This window comes from Accipiter gentilis, chromosome 13, assembly GCF_929443795.1.
Source record: "Accipiter gentilis chromosome 13, bAccGen1.1, whole genome shotgun sequence".
Classification (NCBI taxonomy): domain Eukaryota; kingdom Metazoa; phylum Chordata; class Aves; order Accipitriformes; family Accipitridae; genus Astur; species Astur gentilis.
The window spans coordinates 14025652-14046293 of NC_064892.1; positions in this window are offsets into that span (position 1 = coordinate 14025652).

The following is a 20642-nucleotide window of genomic DNA, read 5'->3' on the forward strand; positions in this document are numbered from 1 at the left end:
AGATGATGGCTTTTGTTTTGTTATTCCATTTCATGAAAATGTGTAAAATAATGAGATCAGAACAAAACAAAAAATCCTCTTTAGTGAGTATAAAAACTATAAATTTCTCCCTTCACATTTAATGGGCAAATGTTTCCTGTGGATTTGCAACTTATTTTGAAACTATTGGGAAACAACAACTGTAAAGAATAAAAACTATGTTGCTCACTTTTTGTAAATATCAATTATTAATCAGACTAAAACAATAATATTGGGAATCTTAGTGTTGTGTCCTGAAATCTTGAATCAAAATTTCAGATGTATTTTAGAGTTTCTATCCACAACTAAATCCTATATACTCTGTTTTAGTTAGTTGATGTATTTCCCAGTTGTGCTCCCTACCAACTGAAATACGAAACATAACACAAGCTGGGAAGTATTAGTGTATTATGAAATAAGGTGTATAATATTGCACATAAAATAATACATGCTTACCTACACACACATTCATATAAGCACATTAATTATTTTTTTTTTTTACCCCCTCATTTAACAGCTAGTACAAGCTATTTTCTTTCAGTGAGGGTATGTGGAGCTGATTGGCCGGTATGAACTAACCTACAGCTGGAGGCCTGAGGAGGGTGGACCAGAAGCTTACAAGTTACTCTGCTCTTGCCAGGTCAGGTGGTAGCACTATTGCTGCATCAGATGGAAGAAGCTCTGAGAGATCCAGCTGAATACGTATGGGCATCTGTACACTTTTGACACCTTTGCTGTCAGATTTTTATCCCCTCCCCCCCCCCCCCCCCCTTTTTTTTTCCCACTTTCTGGATCATTCCAGCTCCCCACTGACTCAGAAAACGTAGAGCTGACTGCATAGTAGTCCCGTGGTATTGATCTGCCCATGAACAGGTGCCTGGAAGAAAGAATAGGTCCTCAAATATAGAAAATTGGTCAGCTTTGAGATCAACTAGCTTGCTGAATTCTTTGGAAGACACCTCTGAGAACCTAGACTCAGAATAAAACCTAGTCTCTCCACACTTTACGCTAAATACTAGGAAACTGCTGTCTTTGCCTTTGAATCGCTGCCTTCTCCATGAATTGGAAAAAGAAAGGGAGAAGAAAAGACATATCCCAGTATCTCAAAGTTTTTGTCACTTACCTTCTGGTGCCTTCCTGCTGAGCATAGCGACTTCCTAAGAATACATTTCTGATGGATCTAATTTCACTTATAAATTGTTTTTTTTTGGTTTTTTTTTTTTTTTTTTTTTTGACATTTCTAGAGGGCAGAACGAAAAGTTTCAGAGTTGAACTGGTAGGCATTTATGTATCTTACTGAATCAAACTCTTTAATTTCTTTTAACATGACAGTTTTATAAACTAATTACCAATATAAAATTGCCTGAGAATTTGAAAGTATTACCACTTTTAGCCTGGAAAATAACCAGACTTTGGATTCTTTTTGAACTGTTGCAATTAGCAGAAGGTAAGGATGGGGTCATGTATTTATTTGACACAGTCATTTTCATTCACTAAAAATAAATAAAGCGTTGTTTCTCTGAGAACAGGACTAAACAAATTGTAGGAGACAAGTTCCTTTCTCATATCCTCAAGGGGTTTTCAGGCAGAAGCTGACCTAAAACCTCCTCTCTGGGTTCCTTTCAGGACAATGCATATTCTCCTTCTTCCAGCTGTGTTCAGATTGTCCTGTTCTGTTTCTCACTATCATTTTGACTCACAGCATGCAAAAATACACCCACATGTTGCTACTCAGCAGCGTCTCATGAGAAAAAAAAATAAAAATAATCTACACAGCTTTATTTACTGAATTGACTTACATATTTGTTTTTAGTAATTATATGTTTCCTTTTTGGTTTTGGGACCATCTATTGTTTTTTTGAATTAATCTGAACAAAAGGCAATTACTAACCTTAAGAGCTTCATGAGTTTTGCTTCCAAAGTACATATTAGTGCATTCAGAAATGGACAATAGAGGCTAAATAAACAGCAGTCTTCTTTCCTACTTGCTTCCTTTCTGGATTTCATGCTTCTAATAAATAGATGTGTTATTTTTAAATTTGTAAACAGTCAGCTGTATGTTAGCTTATAGATTCCTGATCACTTGCTGCCAGCTTTTGTTCTGCTTTATTACTGAATTTTATTTACATTAAAAAGAAAAAAAAAAAAAAAAAAAAAAAAAAGGAAGAAGAACAGCTATCATACCAAATGAGTCAAAGCAGGATTTTTCATCTTTACTGATAATTAATAATCTGCCTTTAGCATGGTTGGCATATAATGCAATCTAAAATATAGTGACAACAATGACATACACATTATCAAAGCTTCAGGAAAGAGTTTTCTATTAGTTTATTATCCCATTAACAGGATGCACAAATGGGACATCCAATTTAGTAATGGCTCATTAACTCTTTTCCATGTTAATAGTATTATGAAAAAAGGGGGCTTAAAATACAAAATCTTTTAATCAGATTGGACAGATAAAGAAGGAAAAAAGCCCTTCATTCTGATAGCCATATTTTTTTATTAGGAGTGGGGCTATTCTATAAGCAGTGATCTGTGCCAGGCCTGTGACAGTAGCAGTAATTACCTCCATCCAGTTATGCTGGGAAAGAAGCTGTCATTTGTCTCCATTATGGCTGAACATTGAAGCTGCCTTATACTTTATTCAGCAAAGGAAATGCTTTAACATCTGACTGTGAAATAGTACTAAAAAAAAAAAAAAAAAAAGAGCATAAAGAAAAAGAAGTTTTTATCACAAAACAAAGATAAGAAACAATGTCTGCTCTTCATAAAACATTCTGTCATAATGAATTCTCTTTGTTAGAAAAATCAGAGATTCACACAACAGACATACTGACACATGAGTACTCTCTACTGGTGTTTTTGTTTATTATTTACAATGTGTCTTCAATATGATATATGAATGTAATCTAACTTACACTATTTTTTTTCTATATGTATTCTCCAGCTTTGTTTGTGATGGAGAAGTCATTGACTCAAACTGCTTGCTGGATACAGACCAATTATAATTTTGCTTTCTGTTATTTTGAACAATTATCTTCCCATAATATCATGAAGTAAGGATGGGGCCACAGAACTGATTTTTTTTTTTTCCAGTTGCAAGATTAAAAGATGTTTTCTGAAAAAAATCTTTTAAGAAATATCAACTTTCCCCATTCATTGCAGTTAAAAAGTGTCATGGTTTAACCCCAGCCAGCAACTAAGCACCACGTAGCCACTCATTCACTCCCCCCCCACCCAGTGGGATGGGGGAGAAAATCAGGAAAAGAAGCAAAACCCGTGGGTTGAGATAAGAATGGTTTAATAGAACAGAAAAGAAGAAACTAATAATGATAACACTAATAAAATGACAACAGCAATAATAAAAGGATTGGAATGTACAAATGATGCACAATGCTGTTGCTCACCACCCAACAACTGACACCCAGTTAGTCCCTGAGCAGCCATTCCCTTCCCCCACTCCCCAGTTCCTATACTAGATGTGATATCACATGGTATTCCCATTCCACTGCTTCGATGGAAAGTGTGAAGGATGGACAAAGTTTGCAGAAAGAAAGATCAGCCCTTGGCTAGCTGAGAAGGAGAACCTTATTATCCTTACAAGGCTCTAACAGCAGCGAGGAGCATTGGTACCTTCATCTTGCAGCTTTAACATGGTTTGGAAAAGCCTGGGGGTTCCAGACTTCCTTAATTGTGGAAAAAATTTAAAAGAAGAGTCAGCATTGGCTTGATAGATTGGTCTGTCACTCTAGCCTTTGAAATATCACCTTGGGGAAAAAAAAAGTTAAATCAGATGGTCTGGAAGAAGCAAGTGCTAAAACTCTGTAAGGAGAGAAGCGGTGATTCCCCCCACCCCCACTCCACCCAGTTTATATACTGGACATGATGTCACATGGTATGGAATAACCCATTGGCCACTTTGGGTCAGGTACCCTGGCTGTGTCCTGTGCCAACTTCTTGTGCCCCTCCAGCTTTCTCGCTGGCTGGGCATGAGAAGCTGAAAAATCCTTGACTTTAGACTAAACATTACTTAGCAACAACTGAAAACATCAGTGTGTTATCAGCATTCTTCGCATACTGAACTCAAAACATAGCACTGTACCAGCTACTAGGAAGACAGTTAACTCTATCCCAGCTGAAACCAGGAGAAAAAGACATTATGGTTCTGTCTTTGTATATGAGTATACCACCTTACGTACAGAGTGGGAGTACACCCACAAATCTTTATTCTATATCTATTGGTTTCAGTGGAAGGATTTTAATTTATTTCAGTAACTATTAGATAAATCTCCTAGTGAGAAACTGACTTATCATGTACAAAGGATAACTCAATACTAACTGCAGTAGTTGTAGTTATTTCAGAGACATACACATTGTAAGGGAAATTTGAACTGAATCCCTTGTAGCATTATTCATTATCCTAACTCTTCCAGTGCCTTCCTTATGATGGCTAGTATGAGTAGCTATTTAGATCATAACAGCATGCCTGCAGGCTAGCTTGGAAAAGTGTATCCTGTATACATCCTATATGTTTTGTTCATCCTATGGGGACATGACCAGACAATTTTTCTACTTTCTTTTTCTATCTTCTTTATTGTTGGTTGTGGTTTTTTTGTTTTTGTTTTTGTTTTTGTTTTTGTTTTTTTACAGTTAGCCATTTATTATTGGGCAGAATGAGGATGTTGACTAGCTGAGAAAGAAAAACAAACAAAAAACATACTACCATGAAGTAAACGTAAAAAATAAATAATAAAGAATTCACAGGTCAGTGACATTAATAAGTCCCATCTGAAAACTGGTCGATTTGCCCTTGGATTATCAAAAGGTGACTGTAAGTTTGGGGATTCATATTCAGAATAAAACTACATGCCTTCTTTGTCTTTGTAAAGTATACAGGTTAATACTGGCATTGTCTGAATCAAGAAATAATTATGAGAAATCATTAACAGTGGTAGCATAAAAATTCACATCATTAACAAAAATATCAACTTCAACATATTTAAGAGCTGGGAGGGATTCGCCCCCCCCCCCCCCCCCCCCTTATTATTATTTTAGTCTAATTGCAGGATACCATGAAAGATGGAGTTAATCCAAGCTTGTGTCAGGAGGTCTCCTTTAGAGCCAAACTGGTTGCTCATTCTGGTCATCTACTCCAGAACTAGAGCAGGAGGACGGGAATCACTTCCCCAGCAGCCATGTTTTTGTTTGTGTGCACTAAACAGTAACAAGTAACCCAAATGTAGAAATCCAGTTTGTTAATGTTTCAAGCTAGTAGAGGGGAATTAATCCTGGAAGGATTCAGTTCTCATAGATAACTAGGAACAGTTTTGAACAGGCGGGTGTGCAGATGAGTGAATCCTTCATTTCTACGTCAATTCTGTTTTCTCACACAATTAGCATATATCAAAATCTAAGTGACCTCATGTCCTATCTTATGTGATATTCTGGAAGATGCAGAAGCAACCTCTATGAAATTTTCCTTTACAAAAGCATTCCCGCAAGCTTTTAAGTACTTCTTTCAGCACTACTGTCTCGTATACAAAAATAAACAATTCACTTCTTTGGAGGTGAAGCTGTGAGCCTTTATGGTATGCCTCTCTTAGAACACACTGACATCAGAGCATTTATTGCAATCTGTTACTTTATAGCAACATTGGAAGTAAAAGACAGGTTTTTCTTCTGGATAATATAATCACATTGGAAAAAGTGGACCAACACATTCTAATGAGACTTCAGCATACAATGGATTCTGTCTTTTTTATGTCAATTTCCTTTGTGCTGATCTGACCTGACTACTTCTGCCCTTTCTTAATCTGAGTTATAACATAAAGCTGAGATCCAGTTCAACTAAATTTAGGCACATAGATAAACGATATAGGTAAGAGGCAATGACCTCTTTCTGACAACTTTATTTGCCTTGACAGAAGAACTTAGGTGCTTCAAGGATCTTTTACTTGGACCCTAAAATAGGAGAAAATTAGGTACTGAAATTAAGTCCTCAATTCCAACTGTGTTAAGTTTGTTTCTATATGTATATACAGGCACATACGCTTTGTATATCTAAGGCTGTACAGTTAGAATTAGTGACCTAACTTTTCCTGTTTCCCTGTTTGGTTTGGTTTTGTTGTCCTGTTTTGTTTGTATGTCACCTATAACAAAAGCAATGCTCTGGGCCCTTCTTTAAGTACTTATACTGAAACATTTCTGCCTCTTCAAGCGTAAGGCAGAAAAATTTGGGTTTTATATATTTTTAAATAACATCATGGCCCAGTTCTGAAAAAAATAATACCAAACAGATCTCTAGTGTTACGACCCGGGCTGGACAGACCAGGGAGGGTTCGTGGGGAGTTCGGAATTCCCTGGGGCTGAATTCAGGTGAAAAGACACCAAACAACCAGTTGAATGTTTCATTTAGGGCAGGAGCAGCCTGAACGTGGGAGGTGTAACAGAAGGTGAGAGGGTTTCTCTCAAGAATTGGCATGAAATTACGTCAGTAAACCATGTAACACGTGCTAACCATACGTCACCAAACACACACCACAGGCCTTGCTTATCCGGGGATCAGCTCAGGGCGAGATGATGAGAGAATGAGGCAAGCCCTCCCGGCGGGCCAGGAGGTTCAGAGCGGACCCCCTCACTTCCCAGGCTCCCTCTCGGAGAGGAGAGGAGAGGAGAGGAGAGGAGAGGAGAGGAGAGGAGAGGAGAGGAGACCGCCGGCGGCTGGGTCTGCTCCCAGTCCCAGACCTGGTCACCGGTGAAGTCTACGGATTATGGGGGAAGAAAAGAGAAAGCTTTCACCGGCCCTGGCTCCGGTGCTGCTCCCCTCCGCTGAGGGGTCCCATGCCAGTAGGTATGCACATGTGGGGCTTCAGTTCGTGCCCTTTTATGCCCTCCTGGACCCTCCTTCTGGCGGGCACTCGAGCTCATTAGGCTAATGAGGTGTGACAGGCGGTTCATGCTTCCAGAACCTTCAGGAAAGGGGTCGGCAGGCCACATGGGGGACGTTTGGGGAGCGACTGTTCCCTCCCTGCAGGCCTGGCCGTGGTTCATCTTTCCCCACACAGGCTGAGCTGCCCCGCTCAGCATGTCCGAACAGGGAGCTGTGCACCCTCCAGCATGGCGCACCCTCCGCGCCCTGTTGGTGGTGCCTGGTGCGGATGGGTGCTGACCGGCTGCTCTTCTTGGGCCGTTCCTTGCTGTTGTGCAGGTTTGTTGTTACATAGCGCTTGCCCAGCCACAACGTTTGAGGCATTAACTCTTTCAGTCTCTCACATCTAGAATGACAAAGAATGTCATTTCACTTTGTAATATGAAATTTAATTTCATTCTTATCATCAGCCCTCCATCTCCAAAACAGATTAATTAATGAATGCTAGGCCACTAAGTAAAATGTTATTGGCTGTATCTTGTTCCTGTTGGGAGAAAAAAATAAAATAAATTCAATTTACTCAAATAATACATAATTAATGGTGTTTCATATGACATTGTTGAATATCATGTGATATTTTTTGTTAGAGAAGGCCACTTGCTGTTCTTCTAGTACCGCTACCAATCACCTGTTGTAATTTTGGTACTATACCACTGATATTGTTGCATCTATCAGATAGTAATAACAAGTAGCCATCCAAGCATCATATCTGTCTATCTGTAGATACAGATATTGTTTCTATTGTATCCTTATTTTTGTAAAGTATTCAATGACCTTTGAACAAGTAAGTGTCTGTGACTAGGCTGTGCTAATAAAACATTAATTATGTTATAGAGATACTGGAGCATTCAGGTCGTTAATGAAAAACAGGAGATTATAAGAGCAACCCCCCAAAATAAAATTAACAGATTATGGCAGAGGGCTTGAAAGAACAAGCACAGCATTTGTACTGTTCACTTAAGGGACACCATCTTGTAAACCAAATGTGGCAGTACACTTCCCCACCTCCTCCCCCGCATCCCACCAGCAGGAAACAAAACTTCTCTAGGCAGGGAGAAGGGGAAGGAAAAAAACCCTAAACCCTAGAGGCTTCAGGTTGAAATTTGAACTGGCCAATTGAGATGTGCCTGGTGCACTGAGGTGACCTTCTTGGCCAGTAGGGATTAACTGACCACAGGTCAGATTCGACAGGGGTATAAACGGGGCCCCTCCTGAGGACATGTGGGGAATCAGTCCTCCTCGAAGCAGCGGGTCTGCAGTCGGGGACTCCCCCTTGGGTCGGGGCACCGCCCGAGGTAACTCGTCCTGAGAGCCCTCAGCTTTTAGGTGAGTGATATCGACATTTTGAGACATCACTTTTAAGGATTCTTAAGTCTGCTGTGTAGTACTAATTCCCCTTACATCATTGAGCCTGTGGTTTATAAAGTGTTACTGGAGTTCTAATTAACTTTTTACTGAAGAATAAATCTGAGTTTAACACCTGTTGGATTTGGTTATGTGTGCATCTGTAACACCAAATAAAAGCAATTTTAGCGGTAACTGATGAAGAAAGAGTAAGTGGACACTAGTAACAAAGATCTGACTCCAAGCACACCCTGGAAGGAGGGGGAAGAAACCACCTTCACAAACACTACCATCTTAACTCATTCTGGTGAGAAAGTGATTTGCCAAGACCCTGCCTTTCTACCCTTCTTGAGCAAAAGTAGAAACATCAGCTGTAGTATGCTGAAGAAGAAAGGAAGAAGATGTGCAACACAGGATGGAAGGGATAGATACTAAAATAGCTGTGTGTATCAGCTTTAACTATATCATCATTGGTAATTAACTGTAATAACTAAGTAATTTCCAATATAAATATTAGTATTATTCTGATTGAACTAGTAATAATTCTTTAAATAGATTTTTAGGATTGTAATTGGACTACCAATAAATTCTTGGCTTTGTATATAAGGTTATTTTTCCTGCAGCTCACTTAAAAATTGTAGTGTTTTTTCTTGTACTCTGCCTTTGAGAACTGGCTGTTAAAAGTAAGAAGCAACGTGGCCTACTGATTCATATTCTCTTAAACTATGCCTATTCCATTTTAGCTACATTTTAAACATGAAAAAAAAAAAAAAAAAAAACCAAAAAAAAAAACCAAAATCACTTCCCCAGCTAAATAAAGTATAAAAATATTTCCTCAGTATTAAAAAGTGTGTCAGTCTTCCTTTTGCTTATTTTTTGTTTCATTTTACCTGAGATATATGTTAAAAGAATATTGGAATTTATTCAAGCATAAAGAGGTTTCTTGCTATCTTTTTCTTTCTTCTGCAATGCGATTCGAAAAACTGAAAATGTGACACCATCTTCATTTCCAAAGAGCTCTAACCTATCAATATAATGTCCATAGGTAGTCAGTGTCAGCACACAGCATTCATATCAAGTCATTCCTTAAGGAGAAAAATTGCAATTGAACATCACTGCGTTGAATGTATGTTGAAAATTTTTTATTAGATCTGTAAAAATTATGGATGCAAATACAAATTACTGATAAATATACATACAATTGAATTGAATGGATTTTCTGCATCATGATATTCGGTCCCCATTAACCTTTGTGCACTGTATTATATGTTCCTGTCACACAGTCTCATTATGGAACCAGATAGGGATATCTTAATTCAATAATTTCATACTGTACACTTGCTGTGGATCTGGCTCAAACCATTTTGAAAAGACTAATTTTTCCGCAGCTTTATAGCATGAGAGTCCTGGAAAGAATTTCATATTACATACTTCATGACAGGAACACTTATGTGTCTGAGTACTCATTATTACTTTGATTTAACAGAAAGTCTTGTAAAAAAAAGTCACACTTTTGCACAGCTCACTACATAGCCAAAGAAGCTTAACAGGTTAAAATGCTATAGCAAGTTGGAATTACACTGAAGGAATTTTATCCACTTTTTGACGTAATGCCAAAGAGAGAATTATTTCCATACCCAGATGTTCTTTCTGGTGTGTTCACACTAATTATTGATACTATAAAAAGCAAAAAATAGTATCCTGTAGCTGGAGCTTCCTCTGATTAATAACAAAAAAGTGATCTGCCATTTTTTATCAGATACTCCATACAGACCTTTAATGAATAAATTATTTCATCTAATGTCACGTTGCATACGTAGATCTCTGGGATAATGAAGAAATGTATATGCAAATCTGTGTTACAATTTTAAAGCAGTTGAAGTGTTTCAGTTTAGAATATGTAAAACGTTACAGAAGGATGTATAAAAATGGGGTGGTATTAGTAGCTCATAATTCTATGGGGGCAAAACTGCATCTGCTATTTTGGAAGCACAGCTTGCTTTCAATAGGGAGAAGGATGTTGATTCTTTCTAGACAGAAGCTGATGAATGATATATAGGAACTAGAATTTTTTAGTTTGGTCAAGGTAAAACTGTCCAGAAATATATGAGAAAATATTAGAGTGATAATGAAAGAAGAGCCTGAAAGATGGATGATTGAATGTAACCCTGAAATACATGTAATTCAGGAATATAACCCTCAATTATATTCAAGTTTTTGAAGCTGCAAATCTAGATTTCTATTCCCACAATATTTATGAAGATTTGACTACATTCAGCATGTCTAAATGGTAGAAAAGCAGAGAGGTAATAGCTACAGACTGTAGGATTCTTATGTCCAGAATTTTCTCAGTGTTAATAGGTTTGTGCCCTTGCCCAGTCAGCTGAATATCAGCTGTGCTGTGCTTCTATGTGCATGCGTACATGTAAGTTTAAGCTCTCTGCAATTGGTCTGGCTGAAAAATAACTGCAGAAGAATGGCTGAAAAAAAAAAAAAAAAAGGCATTTAAATTTGCAAGTCCAAGCACAAGTACAAAAGACTGAAATTAACTACTTGGGGATTTGGCTCTGACATATGCATTCTTACAAAACTGTACTTTATTATTAATATGATTTTATGTGGGGCTATAACATAGCTTTATAGAGATGAAAAATGCAAGTACTTAAGAAGTAGATCATGAGATATTTCTGTTTCATCTCATTACGTCTTCATGAATTCATTCTGTTGCTAAGCGCATTGATAGCATGCTTTATTTTGGTTTGGTTTTCCCCATATACAAGAAGAACAAGAAAATGGTGCTTTATTTGTTTGGGTTTTTTTTTTAATCAAAATAATTTATAATTACAGCATACTAAAACTTCATGCTCTTTCATCTTTCAGTATTTTTAGAATGACTGTCATTACAAAATATTGTCTTTCTTTCTGTTTAATACTTATTTCTGTAACCAAAGACATACTTTGTCAGGGAAAAATGGAATGGCACTAAGAAAAAAGAAAGATCACTTTTTTTTTTTTTTTTTTTTTTGGTCAGGAACCCTTGTGTTTCACAGACTCAATATTAAATATTGAGGAACACAGCATATTTAGCTATATTTCTGGCATAAAAGGCTACAGATAGTAATTACCACTAATAATCTCTGCAAAGTTTTCTTACCAGTGCAAATATATGACTATACAGGAATGCTGCAATAAGGTCAGCTCAGCACATGACTGAGAGGGAAAGCTAGTTGTCAGTTTTAATCACAGTTAAACCCATACAGCCTTCAGAAATGGTAGCGGTCTCAGTTTCTCTAGGCCTTGCATAAAAATGTGCTATTGGACAGCTTTTTTATGAGTGGTAGATTCAGTTATTGCTTTGGGCCAAAACTCTGGCCCAAACTAGCCTTGGTGACATATCTGCTCATTAATTATGACGACTTCTAGAAGTGTGCTTCATCTCTGCTCTCCAGCTGATAGTTTGCTCTGGTAAATCCTAGTGATGCTACATGAACAACAAAAAAAAGTCCTGGATGTAGTAAGTACTTATTTTTTTCCTCTTGGATGATAGATTCCTATGCATACAAATATCTAGGAGAGTGTTTTCCAGTCAGCTCAAAAAAAGTGCTTTGAAACAGATTGTCAAGAGACAAAATCTGGTATCGTTTTGATAATATCAACAATTTTCACAGTTAATTTTGACTCATATCTCTCTTTTTAATTTTCTGCCTGCACTACTCTACCTTCTTTAATTTTTGATAGTCTGAGTTTATGTATTTTTTTGTAGATCACTGAAAGATTTTAAGACTTTTTTTTTAAAAAACAATTTTCAATGTTTATACTTACGTGAGAAAAAGAGAGCCCAGGTAATCTATTTTGACAAGAAAACAATTGGGTTTTGTCATAAAAGCTTAATGTTACCTGCAAAATCAACATTCTCAGTAACTTGTTTCATTCTTACATTCCTTAAATGACCTTGTGAAACAGCTGTAAAGAAGGTAATAGATTACGATTTTCTCTTTCTAATCGTAACTAGAAAACTTCTCATTCAATTTTAATGAGCAATATTTAGAAAACAAACAAACAATAAGTAGGAACTTTTATATTTATTAATGTATTTTTAAAAGTATTCAGCTCAGAATTTTTCTGTGTGGTGTTTCCACAATGTACAGAGAAAAATTGTTATACTGATGCAGACATGTTTAAAAAATTCCTGCTTCCCATCTTAAGAACTCTTTACTCCTAAATTTAGTTTTTATGGTTAAAGTCCTTTTTGGAAAAAGCAAACTGTTCACAAGAATTTTAACAAGAATTTGAAGAGGGTTTTTTGGTTGTTTTTTTTTGTGTGTGTGTGTTTGCTTTTGTTCTAAATACAATTTTTTCTCCCCAGTATTTAACTACATACTTACCTCTTGCTATGTGGAGCTACATATATCTTTGTCCTTTTGGTGGTCACAAACTGAAGTAAAATGCTTATAGACTGTTCCTAACTTTGACTTCACAGTGTTACACAGTATCTATATATTATTGTTTTATAGTGTATATAATACATAGTTTTGCCAACACTATTTTAGTATGCTTCTATTTGGGCTTAGGGCAAGCCAGAATTATGTCCCAATTAGTGCATTCCTACTTTATGGATGTTACAAGCCTCTGCTTTCACTAAAATATGGTCCTGAAAAAGCAGTAATGGTGCTTAACAATTGATACTTGATCTAAATAGTAGTAACCAAACTTTACCTTGGTCTTGCAATTTTTATATACACATTCTAAAGTCATATAATTTTTTAAGGACTATCTTTTGTGGTTTAACCCCAGGCAACAACTAAGCACCACGCAGCCACTCACTCAGCCCCCCCACCCAGTGGGATGGGGAGAAAATCAGGAAAAGAAGTACAACTTGTGAGTTGAGTTAAGAACGGTTTAATAGAACAGAAAAGAAGAAACTAATAATGATAACACTAATAAAATGACAACAGTAATAATAAAAGAATTGGAATATACAAATGATGCACGATGCTGCTGCTCACCACCCACCGATCAATGCCCAGTTAGTCCCCGAGAAGTGATCTCCCCTGCCCCCACTCCCCCCAGTTTATATACTAGAGGTTTATATATATAGTATGGAGAACTCTGTTGGCCAGTGTGGGTCAGCTGTCCTGGCTGTGTCCTGTGCCAACTTCTTGTGCCCCTCCAGCTTTCTCGCTGGCTGGGCATGAGAAACTGAAAAATCCTTGACTTTAGACTAAACACTGCGTCACAACAACTGAAAACATCAGTGTGTTATCAACATTCTTCTCATACCTAAGCTCAAAAACATAGCACTGTACCAGCTCCTAGGAAGACAATCAACTCTATCCCAGCTGAAACCACGACACTATCAAAAAGCATGAATGTCACAACACCATATTCCCATTGTAGCAGCTGAATTTTGTCTTTCATCTCTCTATACAAGTCACTGTATTATATACAAAGTTTTTGTTAGCAGGTAAATCCAAGCAGACTAGGGGAGTTACTGCCTTAAGGGATATAGGATTTACTGTGGGCTGCAGGGAAAGATGATTTTGGAATAGAGCAGAGACTCGGGAGATTGATTATACACCAATTTTTATGGAATGGTGGAGGCATCACGACAAACAAGGAAAGAACAAGCTTGGGAAAAGGGGGATAAAAGGGACACATCACATTTTAGCAGAAGCTGGTCATTATACTTGTCAGACTGAGTGCTAGTGTGATCACTGCAGTCTGCCCTACATTCTTACTAAATCCTATTTCTAACTGTCTTCTATGTCAATGCCCTCCTTATTTTGAGCCTCTGTGTATGAACATCATGTTGGACCAGCCAGTAAGTAGGACAAGAGCTCTGGATGCTGGCTACTGGGAAATGTGATGCTCTCTATGTGCATTTGTGTGAAGATACTAGGGAACTTTAAGCTGGTGATCTTCATGTATTTGGAATAAAGATCATACAAGGTAATGGGAGAAAAAAGTCAGGGAAAGAAACCTGAAGTACAGTTCAGTAGAAAACAATTTTTTTCCTTTATTTCCTAGGAATTTTTACTGGGAAAATACCTGTCTAAGCCTAAATTCTGAACATTTTCCTACTTTATAAAATAAATAAATGTCTTGCAAGGATTGAAATGTCTTCTAGTGGCTAAATGCCTTTTGCTGAATAAGAAAAACACATTTTGACCTACTCATATCTGGACAGCTTTTGAATATTTCCAAGGATGGAGACTCCACAACCTCCCTGGGCAACGTGTGCCAGTGATCGGTCACCCTCACAGTAAAAAAGTGTTTCCTGAAGTTTTTTTACTGTGAGGATGACCAAGCACTGGAACAGGCTGGATTTAGGTGTTATAATGTATATATATTATAGATGTAGAGGTTAAATACATATTACAGAGGTACAAGTCATCTATACATAGATGTACAGGTTATAGTGTATATATAAAAGCTGCATGTGAGTCACACCGATGCACAATTTAAACAGACGCCTTTTTTTATTGCATACGCCTGCAGTATGTTAAAAAAAAAAAAAAATATTCTGTTTGCAATAATCACATTGATACTGAGATTTACTGAACTAAAAAAAACCACTTTCACACATTGATTTCTTTTTACCAGTCTTCTGTAAGCAAAAGTAAATTTTACCAGTAGTGATATAACATAAACACACCATTTTTCTTAAAGAGTAAAAAAAGATTATCAAAATGCTGTCAGCTACAAGTATGAAACTGCTATAGTCTACATCCAAATACAATAAGAGCCAAGTGGCTATAAAGCGTACACTCCACTAAGTTACTAATGTTTTGGAAAAGAACTAGTTTCAGAGAGTCCGTCAGACATAATTATGTCATTCTTTTCAATTAGGCAGACCAAAAGATTATTATTAAGTATTAAAATACTTTTGATCAAACACCTTTGGAGTTTCAAACAACTCTATTTTTGCTATAAACCTATATTGTCTCAAAACTCTCTCAAATATTTAGCCAACTAAAAATTTTAAATCCATTTCTAAAATGAAAACAATATGTTGACCTTTATATAAACTGCATCCTGTAAGCTATAATTTTAAAATTAATTTTTATGTTTTTAATGATCAATATGAATAGAAACTATTCCTGCTGATTTCTTTGCCTACTAATGGTATTATTACGAAAAGAGATTTTAAATTTTCTTTTTGTTTTGTGTTTTTTTTCTTTCTATTTTGTCTTAAATATAAAAGGAGTTGAGATTTGCTTCTCTGAGTGCAAAAACAAATTGAAATTTTAGAAACATGATTGACTTAGGACTTTAGTATATCTCTTCCCAAAAATGTAACCTATATACAGCTACATGTAATTTAAAACCTGTGTGAGGGTGTGAGTGAGTATGTCTGTGTATGCTGCCATAAAAATTCCTGTAGAATACAATTTCATCTCTGACTGGTGAAATGTGTAGTGTAAAATGAAAGCACTATTAGCAGTATGTGAAGAACAAATAGCCAGTTTTCTCTAATCTATATCTCTCTGAAAAAATAAAATATTATTTAATTACACATAATGCTGATAAAGGATATATTTATGATTTTTTGTGTCTGTATGTCCATATATATATGTTTATATATTCATAGTACTTTTGATTAGGTGCCATAGAAGATTCTTGATTACTGAAAGGTGAAAGGAAAACCTAATAGAATTTACATATAAATTTAAAAGAAAAAGGAAAAAAAGCCCCACCAAACCAAACAACAACAACAACAAAATTGAATGACCAGTTTAGACTTGGCATTAAAATAAATTACTAGTGGACCGTACCCGAGGTCTTGAAGTTTTCATGTTAAATTATAAATTCAGTTGTTCAGGACTCTGATGCTTGCTTATATTTTAGGGCTCAATGCTTCTCATATATTACAGTATGATATATGCTTTGCAAAGTATCTTAAGTTTTTATGCATTTAAAGCATATATTTTGGGGAAAAAATGCATTAACTTTATAATTATAAAAAATATACATCTGGGCAAAGTTTAAAGGAATTCTAATCATGAACAAAAAGGTAGTTTTCCACCTAGTTATTTTATTTTCTAATACATTGTATAATAACAATTATACAATTATATATGGTATAATAACAATTCACAATTTCATTGTGAAATTAATTTGGTAAAATGGACCAAATCAGAATCAGTCTTTTAAGCACATGAACATTTTTTCCTAACAAAAATGGGATGTTGACACTTGTGGAGTTTTGTTAAGAAAACTTGTAGTTGTTCATTACTTTTCATGTAACCAGGATTAAGTTGCTGTCATGGTTTAACCGAGCCAGCAATTAAGTACCACGCAGACACTCACTCACTCTCCCCCCACCCCGCCCCGGGATGGGGGAGAATATTGGGAGAAGAAGTAAAACTCGTGGGTTGAGATAAGAACAGTTTAATAGAACAAAAAAGAAAAAACTAATAATGATAATGATAACACTAATAAAATTACAACAGTAATGTTGAAAGGATTGGAATATACAAATGATGCACAATGCTGCTGCTCACCACCCACCAATTGACACCCAGTTAGTCCCCAAGCGGTGATTCCCCCCCAGCTCTCACTCTCCCCAGTTTATATATCAGATGTGACATCACATGGTATGGAATACCCCGTTGGCCACTTTGGGTCAGCTGCCCTGGCTGTGTCCTGTGCCAACTTCTTGTGCCCCTCCAGCTTTCTTGCTGGCTGGGCATAAGAAGCTGAAAAATCCTTGACTTTAGACTAAACATTACTTAGCAACAACTGAAAACATCAGTGTGTTATCAACATTCTTCGCATACTGAACTCAAAACATAGCACTGTACCAGCTACCAGGGAGACAATTAACTCTATCCCAGCTGAAACCAGGATAGTTGATCACCAGATCTGATACGAAGAAGGAATCTTTTCTCAGTCAGGTTAGCAGGGACTAAATACTTTTCTGTGTTTCCCCTAAAGCTTGAGCCTAGTTGCATTTCTAAGATAATCTGATATTTTCACTTAGTATATTCTCCTTTACTAATGACAACAGTTTGTCCTGTTTTATTCCGATGGTACTCGGTAGTATTAAGCCTTTGGCTTTCTTCTACTAAAGCTCTGAAGTTTTCTTGAGAGTAGGTATGCTTATTTCATGAAAAGGACAGTATTAGTCTGTTGCCAGAACTGGGAAAGAGATGGACTTAGCAGATAAAATTTGAGAATATTTGTGAAAGCTCTTGAGAAATATGGTTTAGTGCACACTCAGTTAATCTGCTGGCTCAAACCTGAGTGGCTGGGAGATACATGGTATGTTGTAGAGTAGCATACACATACTCAGACCTCAGCTTTTCCATCAAGTACTACAAAAGAATAAGGCATTGCTTTTAAAATAAGTTTTAAGTTCTGGAATAGTTAAAAACAACTAAAAAGATTTGTGTTAAAACAATGCAAACTCAAATAACTAAAGATTTTCCAATGAACTAATGAATTCTAACGAAGTACCTTTAAAATTCTTTCTTAAGGAAGATCTGAGCTTGCTCTCCCCAAAGGTGTAAACACCAAAGAGAAGGTGACACATTCATCCCCTAGTTACCATTATTTTAAATATAGTGATTTTTGTCTGTAATATGAATGGAAATAAATTGTTTTGATAGTATCTAAAAAAGTATTGTACTTCACTGAAGACTTCTAGAATGTGAAGTCAAATGTGTGAATTACTTCAGTAAAAGCAATTCAAACCAATCCCCTAGTTCTATGTATCTATCAAGAGGTGAGAGAAAATTAAGTCTAGATATTATTATTAATTTATCACCATAATGAGATAGATGAACATTTAATTACAAATATTAAATTGAACTTCTTATGAGTAAGAGGTCTAATGCCTAGATCTGCATCTCAATTTCCTTTCCAAACAGAAAATAGACTTGAACATAATATGTTATTATAAAGTAGAAATGGCTATATGACCTTTAAGCTTTCTAAGAACTCTTCTAATTGTCTAAGTGTGATACTTTCTCATTATTCTTGCCTTATATTGAGACTATAAGACTTGCAATGTCTTTCATATGAGTTGTACATAATAGAAAAGACCAAAACTGAAGGATAATAAAAATGAAGTTGAACACCCAATAAAACAGCACACTTTCAAGTCTTACTTTAATGACCTACATTCTTAGCTTTTCACATCTCAGTAATTGGAAAGTTCAACATCATTTGAACTTACTCAGCAAATACTTATACTGCTTTATTAAGGTTTGCTTCAGTTACAGGACGTGGCTTTACCTAACAAAGTTTTAACTCCACACAATGACACTTCATAGGCTCTCTCAAAATGCAAGGTTTTGGGGGTACAGAACATAACATCAAACCAGTTTTCAAATTTATTTCTAAAAGATTACATCTGAGATATATTTTGAATGCTATTACAAACAACCCTTATATTTTTCCTCCCCCATTCATAGCTCACAACCTTTCCCCTCTGTCTCCCCACTTGCAGCTCTAAAGAACTCACAAGGGGACTTGTGACTTCTGTCAACAAGAAGAGGTCTTTTTATTCTTCAGCATGTTTTCAGAGAGGAGTGAATTGTACTAGGGAACACATTTGGGCCAGCCAAGCCTGACTGGAACCTTAAGCACAAAGAGGAAATGATGGGTAAAAGTAGTGGTGGGCTCTATCTTTAGAGGTTTGCTGCATCTTTTGGACCTAGGACACAGCAGACATTGCCAAAGCTTGTCCAGCACTGCAACTACCACTCTTTTCAACAAGTATAATGCTAAGGAAAATCTTGAGCAGATTAAAGGTAATCAGAGGTCTCTGTGGGACAGGATGAAGGAAATTGGGGCCTGCTGGTATATTGTTTTTAAACAACTAGAAGAAATCTCTTGATCACAGAAACTGTCTCTTACAGGACACTCTAACAACTCTAGATTTCATAGAGAGGGCAGCATGGTAGGCACAAACAAGGCAGGTGCTTTCCAGTGCCTGGGAGACAAATATATGATAGAGGTACTGGATGGGCCAAAAAGAGAAGGTGCTTCACAGAGTCTGCTAATCACAAAGGAAAAAGAACTGGCCAAGGATGTGGTAGTCAATGGTGTTCTTGGCTGCTGTGACCATGAGACAGTAGAGTTTAATGTCCTGAGGAAAGCAAAAGGCAGACCAAAGCTCCTGGGCTGCAAGAGAGGGGATACTGGTTTGCTCAGGACCTGAAAAGCTCCCTTCCTTGAGAGGTTGCCCTGAAGGGCAAAGGAGCTCATGAGAGCTGGCCTGTCTTCAAAGACAACCTCCTCAATGCACAAGAACAGCCCATCCTCAACAGCAAGAAAACAAGCAGTAATAGGAAAAGGCCAGCTTGGCCCAGCAGGGAGTGCCTGACTCAGCCTAAAGGCAAAAAGGAAGTGGATGGGAGGTGGAAAAGGGACATATTACTGAGAAGGAGTATAAACATAACACATGAGCATGCACAGGGGGAATTAGGAAGACCAAAGTTCAGCAGGAGCTGAAACTGGTGAAGGGTGTGAAAGGAAACAGGAAGGACTTCAGCAGGCCTAGAGGCAGTGAAAGCATACCAAGGAGAATACCGACCCTCCAACAAACAGGAAAGGAAAGCTAGTGATGGAGGACATGGAGAAGGCTGAGGTACTCAAGTCCTTATTTCCTTGCCCTCTACTAGCTTGGTCTGCACTCCCAGGTTTACATGTTGAGTCACCAAGCTTGCAGGAGAGAAGTACTACCCTCCTAACATAGGCTTGAATTAGAAGCTACTCAAGAAAGCTGAAAATATAGAAGTTCACAGTCCCTGAAAGGATGCATCCAAGACTCCTGAAAGAGCTGCTCAATATCATCATACGGCAGCCCTCTCCCATTCTGCAAAGGTAATTACAACTGTGGAAGAGTCCTGATCACTGGGGAAAGGCAAATGCCATTTCTATAATCAAAACAGGCAAGAAGAAGATTTGGGGGAACTACAGCCTCCCTATAGTCTTTGGGAAGATAGAGCAAATATACCTGAAGGCTATATTGAGGCACATGAAGAACAGGAAGGCAACTGGGAAAAACAGCATGTATTTACAAAGGGCAAACTGTGTGTGACCAACCACACTGTTCTGTATGATGAGATGACTGATGCACTGGCTGAGGGCAGAGCAGTGGATATAATTTCCCTTCACTTTAGCAAGGCTTTTGATACAGTATGCTGTAGCTAACAGAAACATTGTGAAATACAACAAAGGCAAGCGCAAAATCCTACATCTCTGGCAGAACAACTTAGTCTGGGGACTAACTGGCTAGGTAGCAGTTCTGCAGAAAAGGAGCTTGGGATCTTGGTTAACAGCTAGTTGACTGAAAGTCAGCAGTGTGTTCAGCACATCTCGTACTGTTTCAGTGAAAGTA